At 44.8% G+C, this 15,688-nt stretch overlaps 1 protein-coding gene across 1 annotated transcript in view; it reads right to left on the minus strand.

The window, feature by feature from the left end:
- SMPX (small muscle protein X-linked) overlaps positions 1-12,844 on the minus strand; it is a 96,018-nt gene extending 83,174 nt beyond the window's left edge. The window contains exons 1-2 of the mRNA XM_040338249.1: positions 12,826-12,844; positions 12,174-12,504 (exon numbers count right to left, since the gene is read on the minus strand). The gene's annotated coding sequence lies outside the window, so the exon portion shown is untranslated. The remainder of the gene's footprint in view (positions 1-12,173; positions 12,505-12,825) is intronic.
- Between the last annotated feature and the right edge of the window lie 2,844 nt (positions 12,845-15,688).

The following is a 15,688-nucleotide window of genomic DNA, read 5'->3' on the forward strand; positions in this document are numbered from 1 at the left end:
CATTGTATGTGAATCTAGGCATTTGTCACCTGAAATTACGTAGCCTTTTCCTCCCCAGCATCCCCCTATAGATTTATACTCATACAGCCCACAGGGAGCTGAAAACGCTACCACCAGACCCTCACTTCTTTTGTGCATGCTTGGGAAAATTCTCCTCATTCCAAAGGGAGGCTGTCTATTAAGAACTCCAAGGGAAGACTGCTCCTACATAAAGAAAGAATTCAATTTTCTGCACATGTGCACTCTAATCGGGAGATCAGCTGGGGAATTTGAAGTGGCGTACTTTTGTAAATAAATAAATATCTTGATCAACAACTGAGCGTACTTTCTTCCAGCAGCTAAGTGAAGAAATGTCATCAGCACACCAAGGATTCCAAGTGACCTGCCTGAAGAAAGGGCCCTGCATGGCTCCGAAACGTTGCGGTATGTTTATCATTTGACCACGAAAAAAAAAAAGCTTTTGGACCCTTTCGGGGAATCCTCGGTGTACTGATTTTCTTCACTTTGATCATCTATGGCTTCCAGCCTATGGTCATCACAGCACCCAGGGTTACTGAACAGCCATTTTCTTGAATGTGTGCGTGGGGAATATTATGCTTCTTCTTCTTCCAGCAGCTAACACCAATGTGATTCACCCCACATAAACCATACATATAAAATAACAAACAGCGCAGTGCTAGAATCTCCTCTGTCTGTATGGCTCACTTTGGGCTATCTAACAAGATTGCGGACAGATAAGTATAAAGCCTTAGGGCACAGGTAACGAACAAAAGGTCCCTGTGTCGAATCCGGCCCTCCAGGCCATTTCATGTGGCCCTGGCACCTCCAGCCAACCTCTGGTCCTCCTCCAGACCCTTACTTTCTGCTTTCAAGCAATGCATCCAACTTCTTCCCAGCAGCAGCATAAGGAAAGGGGGGTGCACTGTGATGTAAGGGAGAGTGAGGGACTCAACTTCTGATGGTGGGGTGGCTCTTGACATCTAATATATGGGGAGGGGAATGCCCTCGAAATCGAATCTTACAGATAGATACAACCGGCCCTTTTCAGGGCAATCATAATGCTGATGTGGCCCACAATGAAATTGAGTTTGACACCCCTGCTTTAGGGGTTAACGGTAATCCCGAGTCAGGCTCGGGACCGCATCGCAGTATCCAGGCAAAGTTACTTACCTTGTCCCCTGGATCCTGCAATGTCTCCCTGCTGTGTGAGCGAGCTGTCTCCTCGCTCGATTCACACAGTGCCGCGAGTGCCGTCGAGCTCCATTCCCTGCGACGTTACGACGCACAGGGCGGATTACAGTACTGTATACAATAATTACACACCCCCTTTGTCCCTAGTGGTCTGTCCAGTGCCCTGCATGCACTGTTATATTATAAATACAGTTTTTTCTGCCTGGAAACTGTAGATTGTCCATAGCAACCAAAAAGTGTCCCTTTATGTCAGCCGTCACTAAATGGCGGCCCGCGGTCCGAGTCCGGCCCGAGTACCGCTTCTGCCCGGACCGCCACTATAACAGCAACAGCAAGCGTTGGTTTGCTGGGGTTTCCCCAGCAACCAGTGACGCTGCGTGCGTGCGCCTGCCCCCTGCTCCTCGCCGCAGGTCCAGATTAGGGGTGACTCACGGGCAGTGATTAGAGGTGTGACTTCACGTGCGCGCCCTGCCCACCTGCTTTTTGCAGTTCCCGGGTCCACTCCTGGCTCTCCTTGCAAGTAGGGGCGTAACATCACATGCACTCCGCCCCCTGCTGCTCGCGGTTCCCGGGTCCTGGCTCCTTATCTCTCAGCTTCCACCAACTTTGGTATTTCAGTGCCCTCCTTCATTAAGGTATGTGGGCCATTAGTGATCACTAAAGGGCATATTTTTATTGTGCACACTGCTGGGCATATGTTGTTAATGTTAAGGGGCACTCTGATGGACCAATTTTATTTTAAGGGGCACGCTGATGGGTATATTTTTAATGTGCGCAGGGATGGGCATATTTTGTTAAGGGGCACACTGATGGACAAATTTTTGTTGTGCCCATCAGAGTGTCCCTTAACATAAAATGTGCCTATCAGTGTGCACATTAAAAATATACCCATCAGCGTGCACCTTAAAATTAAATGTGCCCATCAGAGTGCCCCTTAAAATAAAAGGTGCCCATCAGCATGGCCCTTATTTTATGTTAAGGGGCACTCTGATGGGCATATTTTATGTTAAGGGGCACGCTGATGGGCAGATTTTATGTTAAGGGGCACGCTGATGGGCAGATTTTATGTTAAGGGGCACGCTGATGGACACATTTAATTTCAAGGGGTACGCTGATGGGTATATTTTTAATGTGCACAGTGATGGGCATATTTTGTTAAGGGGCACACTGATGGACACATTTTCTTGTGCTCATCAGAGTGCCCCTTAAAATAAAATGTTAATTGTGCACATTAAAAATATACCCATCAGAGTGCCCCTTAACATAAAATGTGCCCATTAGAGTGTCCCTTAACATAAAATGTGCCCATCAACGTGACCCTTATTTTATGTTAAGGAGGACTCTGATGGGGACATCTGATGTAAGGAGGCACTCTGGCAGGAATGCCTGATGTACAGGGGCACTGTCATGGGGACACCTGATGTAAAGGGGCGCTGTGATGGGGACACCTGATGTAAAGGGGCGCTGTGATGGGGACACCCGATGTTAAGGGGCGCTCTGATGGGGACACCTGTGACTACAATCTGTAGTCATAGCACAGACTTGAGATCCGGACCTCTGCCCAAAGAAAATTTTGGCAACCGGACCTCCTTGAATTTTAATTCAGTACCCCTGCTTTATGTCAAAAGTGGTTTTAGACCAGCTAGAAAACAGCGATAATAAATTAGAATCACAAATTTATTGAGCGATTGTGATTTGTGGGGAAATTTGTCATCAAACACTAAAAGAAATGACAGCGACAATTCTGCAACTGAGCAAATTTCAGTGTTTTTCAGTGTTTTTGATTTGATTACATTATTGAATTATTTTTATTATTATTATATTATTATTTGTTATAATTATTTATAGTTATTTATTATATTATAATTTATGATTTTGTGTTTCAAACTTTATCATACCCGGGATGTCTACTAGACTCTTGTTTGGACAGATTTAAGTGAGTTATTCCTAAGGCCTAGTACACACGAGAGGATTTAGGATAAATCCTCTGGCGGATTTTGATCTGATGGTTGTACTAACCATCAGATCAAAATCCGCGCGGAATTCCCTCCGCGGTGACGTGTCGCGCCGTCGCCGCGATGATGACGCGGCGACGTGCGCGACGCTGTAATATAAGGACTTCCACGCATGCGTCGAATCATTACGACGCATGCGAGGGAGGGAATCGGACGGATTGATCCGGTGAGTCTGTACAGACCATCGGATCAATCCGCTGGACTGGATTCCAGCGGATCGATTTCTTAGCATGCTAAGAAATTTTGATCCGCTGGAAAACCATCGGCCCGAAAAATATCCGCGGATAAATATCCGCTGGGTTGTACACACCAGCGGATCTATCCGCTGAAAGTGATCCGCGGATAAATTCCAGCGGATAGATCCTCTCGTATGTACGGGGCCTAAGATTTGCAGGCCTACAATATAAAACACCAAATTTCCATGCAAAACAATTGTACCGCTTTCAGCATCAAAAATCTGAAAGAATCATACCGCCAGGGAGGATAAAGGATAACTATACAAATGTATAGTTATTCTTTAAAGGCTTCGGGGCCATCATCCAGATCCTAACTCCACTACCTGATTTGGAATAAGAAGAATCCCAGATTTTCAGATTTCGGTGGATGAAGTAACTTACTAGATGGTGATGCCATGACCAAGCTATCCAAGTAAAGAAGTATACCACAATGATATACAAAGAAAATATTTCTAATGGAAACATAGCGGCTGCCATTGTTGATGTCTTTTGCCTGGATGTTATACTGACCTTCTAGCTTTATTACATTGAGTTATCTAGTCTAAAAACTATGTAGATCACACCTTCTGTATTTACGCTGACTTTTCTGATATGAATATTTGCTCTGGAACAGTGACTGAGAAAGTCCTGAAGCCAGATGGTCAACACAGCAGCCAGACAACTGGGCAGACGACAGCATTGTTTCTTTTAGAAAAGGTTAAAGTTGAAATCCAGGTATGATATATTTTTACATGATTAGATTGGTCCATCTTGGACTAATGCTAATGAAACTATGTACTGTATATACTAGTGGTCTCACAACTGTGGCCTGGGGCCTGGATGCGGTCTTTCGCTTACCTTTATCTGGCCCTTGGGGCACTATTCCTCCCGCTGACACCAACAATGGGGCACTATTCCTCCCAATGTTACCAGTGATGGGGCACTATTCCTCCCCCAAATCCCAAATGTTTTCATGTTTGATCCCACAAATGTCATGAAAACTCCCACTTCCACTGGCCACAGTTCGTGGCAACTGTGCCCGAACTGGCCCTTTGTTTTGAAAGTTTGGAGACCCCTGGTATATACCAAACCTGGCCCATGCCTCTGGAAGCTGGAAATCAATTAAGTAGAGACCGCTACTTCAGGAGAGCAGAAGCAAGTGCAGGTCACTGGAATAGTGGTGTCTACTTCAGTGAGTGCCAGCTTCCATGGGCCTCGGCCAGGTAAGTTATTTACTGTACATAGTTATATTGGTCCAAGTTGGACCAATGTAACGGTGTAACAATATACCATGCCTGGAATTCTTCTTTGAATACACAGAATATATTTTATGAGGAGATGAATCTTTGTGCTTATCAGAATGAATGTGATAACCCATCTGATCCCATGATTTTTGGAGTTGGATTTTTGGATTTTATAGGCAGAAATCAGTGATGAAAGGTATTAAATAAATGTACATAAAGGACAGAGCTTCTGAGAAGCTATTACTTTCTTCTTACTATAGATGAAACCATCTCCTTAGAAACCATCATTTTACTTTCTGACAGATTTTATTTAAGGGATTGGCTAAGAACATATTGGCTAAGGTGGAAGGTAAATTGAAAATATTGTCCACCTCTCTTAAGAAGGGAGAGACTAAAAGAATTATGATCTTGCAGGTGAATGGAAAACAACAAACAATACCAGTACTGGAAAAAAACACGTAAAGGTAATCTGTAATGTCGTATACCTGCATATTTGCAATCGAATCATAATGTAATTGTCATGGTTGATGTACTAAAAACAATGTTGAATTCACCTGCATGGTTCACCAGTAGACTATAATTGGATTAAAGTTCAAGACAACTTTTTTCAGGGAATAAGCATTAACATGAATACTCAGGCAACCTGAAAAGGTCAGTCCACCAAAAAGGGATATGTTAATCTGGCCATACATGGATCAAAATTTGGGGGGTTCAGCAGGGACCAGCTGAGATTTGATCTATGGGCAGGCTGATTGTATGTTCCATCGATCAACCCTTCTAAACAGCCAACCTGTCGGGTTTTTTACATGTGATTACTGCCGGTGGTTATAGCCACTAGCAGTAATCATTGTGTTCTGCCAGTTGGGAATGCTCCACAGACCCCCGTGCCGGCAGAACACAATAGCGCTGCGAGAGGCATTCAAAAGCCCATCAACACTGACTGTGTTAATGGGGTAATCAAGCAATTTTCTTTCCCTTCCACCCAAAGTGGCCATCCCCAAAACTGTTCCCACAAAGTTGGGAGCATGAAATTGTTCAAAATGTCTTGGTATTCTGACGCTTTAAGAGTTCCCTTCAAAGGGACCAAGCCCAACCCCTGAAAAACAACCCCACACCATAATCCCCCTCCACCAAATGATTTGGACCAGTGAACAAAGCAAGGTCCATAAAGACATGGATGAGCGAGTTTGGGGTGGAGAACCCTGACTGTCCTGACCTCAGCCCGATAGAACATCTTTGGGATGAATTAGAGTGGAGACTGTGAGCCAAGCCTTCTTGTCCACATCAGTGCCTGACCTCACAAATGCGCTTCAGGAAGAATGGTCAAACATGCCCAAAGACACACTCCTAAACCTTGTGGACAGCCTTTCTAGAAGAGATGAAGCTGTTATAGCTGCAACTCTGTCAACTCAATTTTGAGCCCTACAGACTAAGACTGGGATGCCCATAAAGTTCATGTGTGTGTAAAGGCAGGCATCCCAATACTTTTGGTAATAACATTTATTTGAAACTCTATAATTTAAAGGTGTTGTAAAGGCAGAAGGTTTTTTATCTTGATGCATTATATGCATTAAGATAAAAATATAAAGCCTTCTGTGTGCAGCAGCCCCCCTTAGCCCCCCTTACACTTACCTGAGGTCCCTCTCTGTCCAGCGATGTCCACGGGTGTCTCAGCTGTCCGAGATTCTCCCTTCTGATTGGGTGAGACACAGGAGTGGCACCATTGACTCCCACTGCTGTCAATCAAAGTCAGCTAGCCAAGCAGGGGAGGGGGGTGGGCCAGGTCAGGGCTTTGTGTCTGAATGGACACTCAGCTTGGGTGCCCCCATAGCAAGCTGCTTGCTGTGGGGGCACTGAACAGGAGGGAGGGGCCAGGAGCACAGAAGAGGGTCCCCGGAGAAGAGGAGGATTGGGGCTGCTCTGTGCAAATCCACTGCAACAGAGCAGGTAAGCATAACAGGTTTGTTATTTTTACAGGGAAAAAAAGAGACTTTACAATCGCTTTAATGTAATGATTTCTATGTCATTTACAATTTGATGTAAAACTTAACAATGGTAACTCTATTATTTGCTCCCTTTAGGTCTGTTTAATATACCATTGGAAGCCATTTGTTATACCTGTTTGATAAATGCTAAAAACCTGTTGATCTTGTCACAAATTCAGGTCTGTCCCCTTTGCCTGCATCCTGAACTACAGAACGATTAGCTCTTATGTTGTAAGGAGTGGGGAGTGTATGTTCTGAGAGTGGGAGTGGTTGAGCAGTTTAGCAAAAGACAACTGGGCAGGTCTGACACCACTCAGTCCACAAAAAAAGCTATATTCTGTCAGCACTCAGCACACAACCGGACCTAAAAACTGAGCACATTTCTGGCAGATCAACAAGAATTTTTGTTGGCCCAAAAGTAGAAGTTCAGCTCTTCCTCTTCCCCCACCCTTTTTTTTGGGGGGGGGGGCAGGTACCCAGTTTTGAATAGGTAATCTGAGTGGGAGTTCGCCTCAAACTCAGCCCCCCCCCCCTCCGTGTCCGCGAGCTTCTGGTGCCGGAAGGGTGTGGGACTATTCACAAAGTGCAGTGCGGCTCATTCATACGTAGCAGGCAGCCAGCTATGTAGAACCGGCCCAGGTGAGGACGGTGCTGGGTCCTTGGACAGGTGAGTGTCTGTTTATTAGGTAATTTTATTAAATGTTTTTTATTAATGTTTCAAGAAATGACTGGAGTACTGCTTTAAGAGGGTAGAACCCAGGAAAATTTGTGTTTTTTATTATTTTACCTTGACGTACAATTTAAGTATTGAAATTAATTTGGTGACGTTTAATTTAAAGTGTGCAGGAAACGGTTAACCTAATTTCATTTTTCCGAAGCTGAACTACTTTGGAGCATGCAAACTAAGTAAGAACTGACCTAGTTATCCTGCTCAGTGCCTGAAATCCTTCAGTCTGCAAAGACTGCATTGTAAACAGAGACCTCTTTATCTATTGTATCACTGACCTTCCGAACTCGTACACACACAAGGCTGGAATGGTCTACCTGAGTAACATGACATAATGCTGCATTATACAGTAAGTACCCCAAACATACTCAATGCATAAGGATTATCACAGGCTACTACACACAATTAACTCTGCAGATTGCTAAACGTTCAGCATACATGTTACAATTTGTACATACAATCTTTGCACAACCAACTTTGGATTTACCAAAACTATGAAATATGAGCACCTACCTAATCTAACCAATCAATTTGTATCCAATCGGCAGGTCCTTGCACTACAAAGTTTTTGGTAGGTCTGTAGGTGGCCATATACACTTCCATAAATGGTAGATTTATTTTTCTGATTTATCTCTACTGCTAGGAATAATTGATCTATAATCGACAAACCGTTTGATCAATATGCCACATATGGAGATGTGGGCTTTGATCAGGGGCGACCCAACCATTAAAGCGGAGTTCCACCCATTTAAAAGTCAGCAGCTACAAAAAGTGTAGCTGCTGACTTTCAGGCCGGGGTCACACCATCCCCGCATGCGGCTCACAGCAGGAGTCCGGTGCGTGCTGGTTCACCGGTTCAGGTCCAAATTTTGGATTTGGGACCTGCTGCAGAGATATGTGAACCGGCTCCATAGAGAGCCAGTCACATTCTCCTGCTATGCAATTTTTTTTTTTCATTTTGGATAGAGTAAGGGAGGGTTATAGCCCCTGTCAGTTTTTTTTTACCATCCCTGTCCCATTGCAGAAATTTCCCTTCACTTCCTGCCCCATAGCCAAACAGGAAGTGAGAGGAAATCTATGCAAATTAAGGGAATCCATTGCCCCCCCAGGCCCTCAGAACTAGTGTCCCCACTCCAAAATTTTAGGCCGGGTCTTAAACAGAAAGGGGTGTGACCTTGACAGGAAGGGGTGGGTCATATTTAAATTAGGGGTGCACAAGTTTAGTCAGGCCTAGGGTAGCACAAAACCTAAATACACTACTGGCGGGCGCTTGAAGCCTCGCTCCTCTCCCTCTCCTGTCCACAGCGCCGGAATTCTAACTGTGGGCGTCCGTCTGTGGCTTCACAGCCAGGCGTGCACTGCGCATGCGCGAGCCATGCTGTGTGCTGTGAATGGCTGGGCAATCTTCTGGGACATGTGACGTGTCCCAGAAGATTGCAGGAAGGGAGAGTGGAAGAGGTGAACTTCCTTTCAGCGCCGCAGCAGGGGAGGAATTGGGAGCTGCGTGCCAGTAAAAACTGGGTACCTGACCCCCCAAAAAAATGACATGCCAAACGCCATGTGGCATTTCAGGGGGTCACCAACACTTAAAGCGGAAGTTGCATTTTTGGGAGAAACTCCACTTTAAAGCTTACCTGTAGGTGCTTGAAATATCTCCTAAACCTCCATGGTTTAGGAGATATTATCAAAAATGATGGGCGCCGTAGACACTTTAGCAACGGCGATCGTGCCATTTCTAAAGGAGGCCATACAGTGACTGGCAGCTCCCGCACGCATGTAATGTCATCGTGGCTCCAGCCAATCACAGCGCCAGAGCTGCGATACCCGGAAGTAACCCCCGGGAGAGATGTCGGCCGCTATGCATACTAGCTCATCATGCCTTTGTCTTGCAGGTGGTGTTTTTTTAAAATGTGGTTTTACTTCCTCTTTAAGGGCACATTAGCAAATGAGTATTCATTATTTTAACACTGAATCTCCTCCCCACCAATCAGGAAGCGGGTCTGAGACCTGTTTCCCAATTGGCCAAAAGGAGAAGCGTTCCGATTGGCCGCCGAGGAGGAGGAGGAAGGTGATGCCCGCCGCCCGTGATGCGTGCGGAGGAGAGCAGGGGAAGAAGAAGCAGTCCGTGATGCCTGCTGCCCGTGATGCCTGCCATAGATGGGGTAAGTGGAAAAGTAGAAACAGCTGCACCCTGGCAATATCGATCCAATGTAGATTTATTAGAACAGAATAGTACAATTGACTGCCAACCAAGACAAGAACAACGGAGAGGTGATGCGTTTCACACTGCTATAGTGCTTCTTTAAAAATAGATGGGGTAAGTGCTCCGGACCCTGCACTGTTTGCTGCCCCCCACCCCAAGAAAATGACCACTAGCTGCCACTGGTTTTGATCAATGGTTAAGCTACAATTGTAACTTTCAATCCTAAATTATTGATCACATCTCTGTTTCTACCATGTAATCTCATATTCTTCTAGCCATAACTTCCCTTTTGATCGATTTGGACTTCATGTAGATCAGACTGATCTGAGTTGATCAGCCAGGGTGAAAAATAATAAATCATTCTGCATTGATCAGCAGAATTGAGATGCTTTGGTTGTAAATTAGATCGTATTATAATCAATCAATTCATGCAATTTATGTTGTTGACTTTAGTTTGATTATTTCAATCGGTAGAGATTAATTGAAAAAAAAATTGATTATTTATGGAACTGTGTATGGTCATCATAAGAAATCCACTTTCCCCTTTAAGTGTTATATATTAATTGAATTACTATAGATCGAAATTCCTACCGGTAAGGATTGATCAAAGAAAAAAAAATTGATCATTCATCAAACTTTGTATGCCAACCATAAGATACAATCATGTCTTATCTATAGTTTGAAACCCACATCCCCTCCTTGGGCATATCGATCAACTTGGTTAACTTTTTTTTTTAAGAGTCTCATGCTCTACCGATTGATCTAGCCAGGCTTTGTTGTTGACTTTAGATTGATTATCCCTATTGGAAAAGATTGATTATTGAGGCGTGTATGGCCACTATTATGGCTATTATTAATATTATAATACAGGATTTACATAGTGCTAACAATTTGCGCAGCGCTTTACAACATCAGAGCAGACAGTACAGTTGCAATACAATTCAATCAGAGGGCTATTCGATCGTTTGTGGATTTGATTGCTTTGATTGAATTCAATTTGATTGATTGGATAATAAGCCTGAAAGGTGTGGACATTCTAAGGCCCCTTTTACACTGCCGCGACTTAAAAGTCACACGATTTTACCGCAATGCGATTTCAGGGAATGCCTGCGGAAACTTGAGGTCTATGGACCTTAACTCACATGAAAGTCGAGCCAAAGTAATACAGTGACTACTTTGAAGTCGGCACGACTTGAAGTCGCACATATATGAATGTTTATCATTACAAATCATGGTGAACAACTTGTCATGCGACTTTCCAGACGTTCATGTCGCACAAGTGTGAATGGGGCCTAAAGGAGATTGTGGAATTTAGATTGTAACATGGGTGGTAAGCTTTAGTGAACATGCTTACAATGCTTTCAATTATCTATGTGTAAGAAATGTCAAGATTTAGTAGAGTGTGCCTTTAGAAATGATAACTTATTATATTGTATAAACTGATTGTAGTAAATATAAAATAGTTAGGCAGGATTATCAGCTTAGCGTCATTACTACGGTGGGCATATGACAGTAGGCATATTATGACCATTACTATGGTGGGCATATGACTGTGGGCATATGATGACCATTACTACGGTGGACATATGATGACCATTACTACGGTGGGCATATGATGGTGGGCATATAATGACCATTACTACGGTGGGCATATGACAGTGGACATATGATGACCATTACTACGGTGGGCATATGATGACCATTACTATGATGACCATTACTACGGTGGACATATGATGACCATTATACAGTGGGCATATGATGACCATTATACGGTGGGCATATGATGACCATTACTATGGTGGGCATATGATGACCATTACTATGGTGGGCATATGATGGTGGGCATATAATGCCCATAACTATGATGGGCATATGACGGTGGACATATAATGACCATTACTACGGTGGACATATGATGACCATTACTACGGTGGGCATATGATGACCATTACTATGGTGAGCATATGACGGTGGGCATATGATGACCATTACTACAGTTGGCATATGATGGCCATTACTACGGTGGGCATATGATGACCATTACTATGGTGAGCATATGACAGTGGGCATATGATGACCATTACTACAGTGGGCATATGATGGCCATTACTACGGTGGGCATATGATGACCATTACTACGGTGGGCATTTGATGACCATTACTACGGTGGGCATATGATGACCATTACTACGGTGGGGATATAATGCGTTCTGCAACCATGCAATCAATTATTTCAAAAGTTTTGCATTTGCAAATTTTTATTACTACCATCATATATTACTTTGCACAGCATAAACATAGTTAACATTGACATGTGTTTAGAGATAATTAGTTAAAATATATGAATATAAGTATATATATATATATATATATATATATATAATATAATATATATATATATATATATATATATATATATATATATATATATATATATATATATATATATATATTTTATATATATATATATATATATATATATATATATATATATATATATATATATATACACATATACATATACACACACACACACATAGAATATTCTATGTAGAAGTTTCTTGCTATCGTCATGATAGCCCTTGCTTACCTTAGACAATTTTCTTCCCCTAGAGATGACAGCACAGAACTATTATAGAAGGTTCCACAAGGATTAGCCCCTTTCTTCTTCCTCTCCTTCAGTGTTTATCCTGCCAGGGATGTTTTCAGTGCTGCTGATACATATGTTGTGATGAGCTTTGTCTCCGTGTTGTACTCAGTGCTGCTTCAGGGCTGCCAGATAAACCCAATTTGGTAGCTTAAGTGCAAAAGGAATTCCTTTCATAGCAAAGGGCTGTTCTTCCTAAATATAGTTGCTTGCACTGGGTCACTGTAGTTTGTCAGTCGTTCGCTCACACCTGACGGTTTGATTTGAATTTCCGCTATAAAAAGAAAAAGAAGCAGCAAAAATAACTTTGTACTCAAGTTTCTTTGTAGAAGTAGAGAGCTGTCAGTTCAAACTTCACAGATCAAGTGTTGGTTTGTGTCTGACAGCCCGAGACATGGATCCTGTAACATGATACTGAAATGGATAATGTCATGGTAACAGATAAAGGACGCTATTGTTATACCTCAATGGATGGTGATCACTGTCTCCAGCAACAAGCCCAGGTCATGGAAGTAAACATTGCCTTTATATGCCTTAGGATTTATGTATAAAACACTCCAGGAAGAGCTTAGTGTAGCATGTAAATAATACTTACTGTACTGTACTTCTAGAACTTCAGTCCTACATTCTGCAGCTTTGAACTCCCAAAGCACTTCTGGTAGCTGCGTATTGCAGCGCGAGCTCCTCATAGCAGTCACTGGGGAGGTCTCAGGTATCCAGGAGATAGGTGAGCAGCATACAAATGTCACACCTGGATTAAAACTGTGATACTGTGCGTCGCTTGAGCTGAGGCGAAAGGGAGAAGGCACTAATCTCCTAATCTGGATTTAGTCACCCTTCACACCTGAGTGTTTTGCTGCTGAAACACTTGAGGAGAAGAATTCCATGATTCTCACCTGAGCGCCGGTTGTTGTCACCTGTCACGTCAAGCTTGAAAAATAACATGAGCTTCTTTGGAGCAGAATTGCGCGGTTCGGTCCAATAGACTTTAATAGGAATGCCTGAAAATACTTGAAAAGCACACAATTTTTTTTCATACAGGAACCAACCGAATTTTGATCCATCTATGGGTAGTAGGGTTGCCACATCATCCCTTTAATCCAGGGCACAATAATTACACAGGTTCTGTGGCTGATTATGGTGTTAAGCTGGTTGTACTGAAGTCGATCCATCAACTGACTTTAGTGCAAACCTGCCCGTTGGATTTTTTCACCCAATCACGGTAGCTCCCCGTGCTCCCCACTGGCAAAACACAAGCTATTTTCTTTCCATCTAGACTTAACACCTGCCTGAAGGCAATAAGCAATGTATTGTAGTATGTCATTTTTTCAATGCCTTCAACCAGGTGTAGAGTCTTGATATCACTTTTCTTATTGTGTTTTGTTCTTCTAAAGCAACCTTTCTCAACCTTTTCAACACAGAGGAACCCTTGAAATAGTTCTCCGGTCTCAGGGAACCCCTGCTAAAAATTAGAAATCTACAACTCGTGATACATTTGTGTGATGATCAGTGGGAAGGAACCCCTAGCAACCTCTGGAGGAACCCTAGGGTTCCACGGAACCCAGGTTGAGAATCACTGTTCTAAAGGGTCCCAGAAATGTGGAAGCAGTGAGCTGGGAAGGCCTCTGCTCTCGTGCACATCGCTGGATTAAGATTGGGCTTAAAGAGGGGGCGTGACCGTAAGCCGACCTGGACGGATGCTCAGCTTGAAAGCTCTCCTCCAGCCCGCAGCTATTAGGCCGAAATTCGGGGGAATATTCTGCCATCCATGAGTGTCACCCGCACCACTCAATCCTCCTCAGCCAGAGGATCATCCCTGCCGCCGCCGGGTGCTTCCACGTCCTTCAGGGACTATTTGAAACTGCCCGACATGCCGCCGTGCGGACACAGCAAGATGGCGCCGGACACAGTGGACTCCCGCCCCCACGGAGCCTCCACACCGCCATCCCCACAGGGCTGCCATCCAAAACAGGATCTGCCTGCATCCCCGACAGCGACCCCGAACTCCACAACGAGTGGTGAGTGACCACCAGCACCCCTCCACGTCCCGCCCACTCCACACAGCGAGAAGGCCTAGACGCAGCCTCCATCGCAGTACACACAGTGTACAGAGGCCTTCCCCAGGCTGCTGAGAACGGCTTTGGATCCAGGCTTGCAGGACGCTGGCTCTCTTTCGTCCTCCCCCCCAGATGCCATGAGTGACTTTCCAGCCCTCTAGAGCCCCATGCACCCATCTGCAGCCCTGGAACTGGTGGAGGGCAGTGGGCCTTATCCCACCACCAGGCAGGCCCCACTTCCACCGAAGGCCCAGAGGTTTTCTCACTCCGGTGAGCGTAGCCACTCCGGGGGACATGCAGCACTCCCCCTCCTATGCCCAGGTGGCACAGGCCCGGCCATCACCTCCAAGGGATGGTTTCCCAGTTCCCACCCCACAGTCTCCTCATGCTACATCTTGGTCTGAACCCTGGGACCCACCATCCTCGCAGCAACCTACCCACATTCTCCGTACCCTCACCCGCCTTTGGGCCAGGACGGAGGAGGATACCCCTCTTGGCAGTCCTACCTACAAGCCATCCCCACCAAGGAGGAATTTAAGCAGCTGATAGCAGAGGTAAGGGCCACCTGCCGAACAGATTCAGACCCTCCAGGCAGGCCTTAAGCACCTAGCTGACAGGGTGGAAATGGCAGAGGAGGAGATACAGGAGACCAAGTTGGCGGTGCACCGAACCCAAATACAGGGCTCCAATAATATTCGTGTGCGCGTCCTACCTGAATCAGAGGAAGCCGAGGATTTGCAAACTACACTACAGGTGATGTTCAATGATCTCCTAGGGGAACCTGCAGACAAACCTATTGAAATGGACAGAGCCCACAGAGCCCTTCGTCCAAAAGGCCCCACTTCTAAGCCGAGAGACCTCATTTGCTGACTACAATCCTACCCGCTGAAGGAGGACATCATGCGCAAAGCGGGTACTATCCGCAATTTGGTCTTTGACAACTCCCCGGTACAGAGTTATCCAAACCTATCATGGATCACGCTCCAGAAGCGCAGGCTACTGCAACCACTTCTACACACTTTGCAAGAAAAGGATATTCCTTACAGATAGGGATTCCCATTCCCCCTGACCCCCAAACATCAGCTTTATTACAACAAAGGCAATAAGGCACAATCACTCCTGGCCAGGAATCTGGCAGACCGGACCCTCGCCTCTACCCCATACCAGATAAAGAAACAGAGGGGGTGATCTACTGACCCACCACCAGGACATAGCAAACACCTTTGCTGACTTTTATACAGACCTATACAATAAGGCAGAGATACCACACAATCCCCCTTCACCCGACTTGACTGACCATATGACTCAATATCTTGAGCAAGCCTGACTGCCCCGATTTCGAGAGACGGATCTACAAGACCTGAATGCCCCCATCTCGGCGAAGGAACTGGTGGCGACTAT

The sequence above is a fragment of the Rana temporaria genome, chromosome 2, assembly GCF_905171775.1.
Source record: "Rana temporaria chromosome 2, aRanTem1.1, whole genome shotgun sequence".
Classification (NCBI taxonomy): domain Eukaryota; kingdom Metazoa; phylum Chordata; class Amphibia; order Anura; family Ranidae; genus Rana; species Rana temporaria.